Source organism: Monodelphis domestica, chromosome 3, assembly GCF_027887165.1.
Source record: "Monodelphis domestica isolate mMonDom1 chromosome 3, mMonDom1.pri, whole genome shotgun sequence".
Classification (NCBI taxonomy): Eukaryota; Metazoa; Chordata; class Mammalia; order Didelphimorphia; family Didelphidae; genus Monodelphis; species Monodelphis domestica.
In genome coordinates this window covers 537,155,993-537,161,992 of record NC_077229.1, presented here as the reverse complement: position 1 = coordinate 537,161,992, position 6,000 = coordinate 537,155,993, and positions in this window count along the sequence as shown.

The window sequence follows — 6,000 nt, the reverse complement described above, 5'->3', positions numbered from 1 at the left end:
TTGTCATTTAGAAAAGACTCATTATAAATGTCATGGAAACAAGCTGTTCTTAGAGAAAAGAAAAAAATTCAGGCCTCTGCCTTATATGCTCCCCCTTTTATCTTTATAAGTATAAAACAAAGCATATATTAAATATTTGAAAGCAAATAATTCCAAAGTCCAGTTTTGTTATAGCATGATACCAATAAGTTTTCAACTGCATTGGTTTCACTATGTAGTGTGAACTTTCTCTTCAAGTTCTTTACAAGAAGATATAATGAGAACTTAAAGATAAGAGCCTGGAGAATAATGATCTAATAGACTGAAACTAAATATATTGGCTAACCCTGGAAAAACAGTATATCACATTCTGGAATTATACTTCTAATTCTTATTAGTAGTGTAAGATCCAGGAAGGTTGCTTGGAATATTTTCCCTCAGAACCCTAGGCTTGAACCTGAGAGGTTAGCAGTGTCTTACGCTTGCGTTCATAAGCTGGCATTCATTTTACTCCCCTCAATGATTACTAGAATATCAATTAATCAATCAGGATTAATTAGTTTTCAGAAAAGTATTTACTAAGGTAAATACTAAGTAAATAAGGTAAAGAACAGTTGGTACAGAAAATTCCTTCCAATGCCTTTGATACACATTCCTGCCAGTACATACAAAGTTCAAGGGAAAGGGTGCTCAAATTTAGAATTAGAATATATGTGGCAAGAGCAAAATGTACAGCTCTCTTTTGCTAGAAGTCTTTTTCTCACCTTTTTGGGGCCCTTATGAAGTACACCTTGGCCTGGCATAGTCTGGAGCTTCTGATCTTCTTGGAGATCCTTGAAGCTGCCTTTCTTTAGGGGATCTATGTGATAGCTGAAGTTGGAGGGAAACTGTGTCAAAACTGTATTAGATAGGATTGGCCACTAATCTACGAAAAGTAGCTTCTAATATAGACATGATTGCTCATCTATGCTGTTTTAGGGATAGAAATCCCAAATATTTTATACTTTCTATAGTTATTCTGAGGATATAATGTGACTGTCTCAAGGTGGCTTTCAGGTAGGGCTCTCCTCACACCTCTCCTTGCCCTTCTCAAGGGATACTTTTGTTCTTGCCAGGAGGAGAAGCAGGAAGTTGGGATCAGAGAGAAGGGATATCTTGCTAGAATTTTACCTATCTTCTCTCTCATTGTTTAACTTGGGAAAGAAACTTTAGAGTTCAAGTTAAATTCCTGAACACTATTCATTAATGTGAAAAGGAGAGCTCCAAGCTTTATATGCAAGGTTTGACTTCCCTTGATGAAAAAAACAAAGCAAATAACAACAACAAATCGACAACAAAATAGAAATCAGAGGAGGCTACTTATGAGAATATTGTATTTTCTGGGGTAAGACAACATAGATTGAAGGAACTCTTCCAGTTGGATGTGAGGTACCTCAAAAAGAGAGAGAGAGACAGAGAGACAGAGAAACAGAGAGACAGAGAGAGACAGAGACAGAGACAGAGACAGAGAGAGAGAGAGAGAGAGAGAGAGAGAGAGAGAGAGAGAGAGAGACAGAGAGACAGAGAGAGAGAGACAGAGAGAGACAGAGAGAAAGAATAGAGAAAGAGAGAGAGGGAGGGAGGGAGAGATTAAGAATACACTATTATTAGATTTAAAAAAGCTCAGTTTTATTTATCAATTCAATAGTATTTTGTTTCATTTCCAAGTCAGAATGTAATGTGGACATAAATGTAGCTGAAGGTATTAAAGCTAACAGGTTTTAGGCTTTAATTGTCTGCTTTAGCCTTTAATTAGTTAGCTCTTGCTTACTCTCCAATACCTTTCTGTCCAACTCTTTTCATAAGAAGAAAATGATTTTCAGATATTCTAAGAACCTAAGTGATTTCTGAAATAAAAGGCTGTAGTAGTCTAATAGCAAGCATTTATTACATTATTATATGTTATCCCATTTGATTTTACAACAGCCCTTTTACGACTGTTTGACCTGGTTCTAGTTTCCCAAATTAGGAGGCACATGGGATAATGTAAAAGCAAGAGGTTTATCACAAGCTCAAGCTTGGGTCCCACAGCCTCCACGGCAGATGGGACCCTGAATGAAGGGGAGAGAAGGATTATATAGGGTAGGTTTCAGTTGCAAAACAGGATGACAGGATATCTTATTGGAATACTGGGTAGGGGTAGGTCCTTAGGGTTAAGGGTTAGCTCGTGATGTCTATTTCTGTTTATCTTCTTTGGAAAAGTTGGGGAACTCTGGGTGGGGTTGGATTAAGAGGCTTTGGGGGGGTGATGAGTCCTTTGGTTGTTCAGGCCTTACATTACATAGCTGCTTGCATTGTCTTAATTTTGCAGGTGATGAAACTAAGGCACAAAGAGGGGAAGTGGCTTTTCAAGAATTATATCTAGTAACTATCTAAGGCAGGATTCAAATTTAGGTCTTTTGTTTGTTTTCTGTATTTGTTTTTTGGTTTGTTTGTTTGTTTTTACTCTTGCTGCATGTGACCCCTGAAAGAAAAGGAAGAGGAAAGGCAGTACAACCAGGCTCAAATGAAGACTTCCATCTTCCCCTGCATAGTATGATAACTTTGCAACCTGGCCCCTACCTACCTTTCCAGTTTCTTTACACCTTACCCCTTCCCACCATCCCCCAAACTCCAACATTCCCTCATATTCTCCAATCCATTAACACTGGCCTTTTTTTTTTAATCTTAACCTTCCACTTTAGAATCAATACTATGTATTTGTTCTATGGTAGAAGTGTAAGGGCTAGGCAATGGGGGTTAAATGATTTGCCTGGGTCACACAGCTAGGAAGTGTTTGAGGTCAAATTTGAACCTAGGACCTCCCATCTCTGGTCTTGGCTCTCAATCCACTGAGTTACCCAACTGCCCCCCAACACTAGCCTTCTTACTGTTCTAGAACTAGATTCATTTCCCAGTTCTGGATATTTTACTAGCTGGTGAAAATTCCTGCTTGCCTGGGATAACCCCCCTCCTGGCTTCTTTGGCTGTCTTCAAATCCTAAGTAAAATTCTGCCCACCCCCTTCTTTGGGAAAGCTTGTTCAATCCCTCAATTTTAATTCCTTCTCTTTGTTAATTATTTCCTATATATCTTGTTCAGAGATTACGTAACTCCTGTCCCAAAGGTATTGGAACACAGACCTTACTGGGGATGAAGGCCCTCCTCTACATAATGGGCAGGGCAGAATTAAAAACAGATTTGAGCTTTAATTTTCAACTAGTTCCCTTTGGGAACTCTCCAAATGAAAGTCTTCTTTAAGAAGGATCATCAACTTCCAGCTTTGAGAGAGAAAATGGAAGAAAAATCCACTTCAGGTTACTGAAGTAAAAGACTCTGGGAAGACATGAGAGGAATGAGTAGTCTTCATCATGTCCCTGTTGTTACTCTAGAACCTTTGAGGAATTTTCCCTTGGATAAGATCCTACACTCTCTCTTGACTGAGCTGAGTTATCTTGTTCCCAGGGAAGAGATCCTTCACTTGGTATTGTCTGATACACACACACACACACACACACACACACACACACACACACACACACACACACACACACACACACATTCTCCTTCTCTGATTTCTGTTTTGCTATGATTTGGACAGATGAAGTTTCTTTGCTATTCTCCATGTGTATATAATGGAACTGGTGAGGAAGAAGTAGAGAAGGGGTAAAGTCTTGAATACAGAGCTTGGAATCCTTCTCAAAATGACAAAGTGATCAGAATTTAAATGAAACTTGATGGTATTCTCTAGAGTAACAATATTTAAGGAACAGAGAGAGATACTTCTCACATGGTACCCCTCTCTCTGAGAAGAGCAGAATGGTTGCCTCCAGTCTCAACCTTCTGTTTCCTTTCCTGGCAGGTATAAAAGTCTCCTTTGGAGAAACGTGTGGGGAAAAGAGACAAGAGGTGGCTATTGTGTCTTCCTTTGAGTTACATACAAGGACAGCATCCTTCCAATCCAAACAGAACCAAGTCCAACCAAGAGGAACAAGTAGAACACATGTGAGGCCCACCCACCATTTCTATCATTATACTTTTTTGAACATATTTGTTGGCTTGTTCTCTCCTTCATTAGACTGTGAATTCTTTGGGGGAAGGGACTATTCTTTGTATCTCTTTGCCAGTACAAAGTGTCTGGCACACAGTAGACCCTTAATAAAAGACTATTGACTAGCCAGCTTTCTATGTGCTATGCCAACCAGCTGTTGACCATTTCTTTTTTATTCCTACCTTTAGTTAGTACTTTTCAAAGCAGATCATTTCCACATAATAGCTGAAATGTAATAGACCTTGAATCACCATCCAAAATTGATATGGTTTCAGTTTGTATAGTGCAGAATTAATGATACTAAATTAATTAAATGAGCATATGTTTACATGGGCTTTTTTGGTATTCTATGGTCACCAAACATGTTCTTTTTTAATTAAAAAAAACCCTTATCTTCCATCTTAGAATCAATACTGTGTATTATCAATACTATTTTCCAAGGCAGAAGAGTAGTAAAGGCTACACAATGGAGGTTAAATGAGCCCAGGGTCATACAGCTAGGAAGAGTCTGTCTGAGGCCAGATTTGAACCCTGGACTCCCATTCTCTAGAACTGGCTCTTAATCCACTGAGCCACCTAGTTGCCTCCAAAACCTGTTTAGTTTGGTGAGTAGAAAAAACCCCTTTGGTTACTTAAAAAAGCAAGTCAATATATCCTTTCTGAAATTATTAACATGAATTCATGTTAATAAATGAACAGAATATTATTTACTAGGAATGAAAGTATTGACTTGATTATTGTTCCACCAAAACTTAGGGGATGAGGTAGAGGGATGGCATAGCAGAAAGATGGTCAATATGGTCTAGTCTTATCCTAGCTAGATATGATGAATTCTTACCTCTCATAAAATCATTCCATTAGGGCAGGAGATAGAAGTATTTTTTTTTAAACCCTTACCTTCCGTCTTGGAGTCAATACTGTGTATTGGCTCCAAGGCAGAAGAGTGGTAAGGGCTAGGCAATGGGGGTCAAGTGACTTGCCCAGGGTCACACAGCTAGGAAGTGACTGAGGCCAGATTTGAACCTAGGACCTCCCGTCTCTAGGCCTGGTTCTCAATCCACTGAGCTACCCAGCTGCCCCCAGGAGATAGAAGTATTGATAAGAATCAGTGTGTAGCCATTACAGGATTGCAGGAAGATTGAGATAAATATAATTCTTCAAGATTGGATAAAATTTACTTGTTAATCTGGATAACTCTGTCTTCCCTTATTCCTCTGGCAATACTTTTATATCTAGTTTGATTTATTAGTTTTGAGCCTGGATTGTTTAAGATTTCTAATTCACATTGGGTACTATACACTTTTGTAGATACAGTGATCCCTCACCTATCTTGGGAGTTATATTCCAGAGACCCCCGCGATAGATGAAAATCCACAAAGTAGAAGAATTATATTTATTATATTTATTTATAGTTATTTTATTATTTATTTCTATTTTAAGGCTTTATAAACCCTTCCCATTCTCCTATAAACCTTTTCCACATTCTTATTAAGGTACAGTCATTGAGCCAATCAGAACCCAGGATTCAGAACACAGTGCTGTGGTTGGTTGCCTTTCATTTCATCAGCTAATAGTGTGCTCTGATAAGTGTAATTTTATGATACAGAATTGGATATATATATTTTAAAAACCTATGATACAGTGAAGCCACAACCTTGATACAGTGACGGTTGACTGTATTTCTTATTCTTTTAAATTCTCCATTTTGCCTGCATACATGATAAGTGTGTATAGTAGCTTCTGATGGGTCTTTCTATTTATGGTTTAACTTGCTTATTTTTTTTTAATTTTGCTGGTTGTTTTTCTCTTTCTTCTTTTTAACTTAGTTAGATAAAGGGTTTATTGACCCTTTTCAAGAACTAATCCATAGTTTTGGGTTTCTAATTCATCAACTTCTCTAAATTTCAATTTTTTTTTAACATTTTAGGCTTGTATTTTTTTTAATTTTAAAAA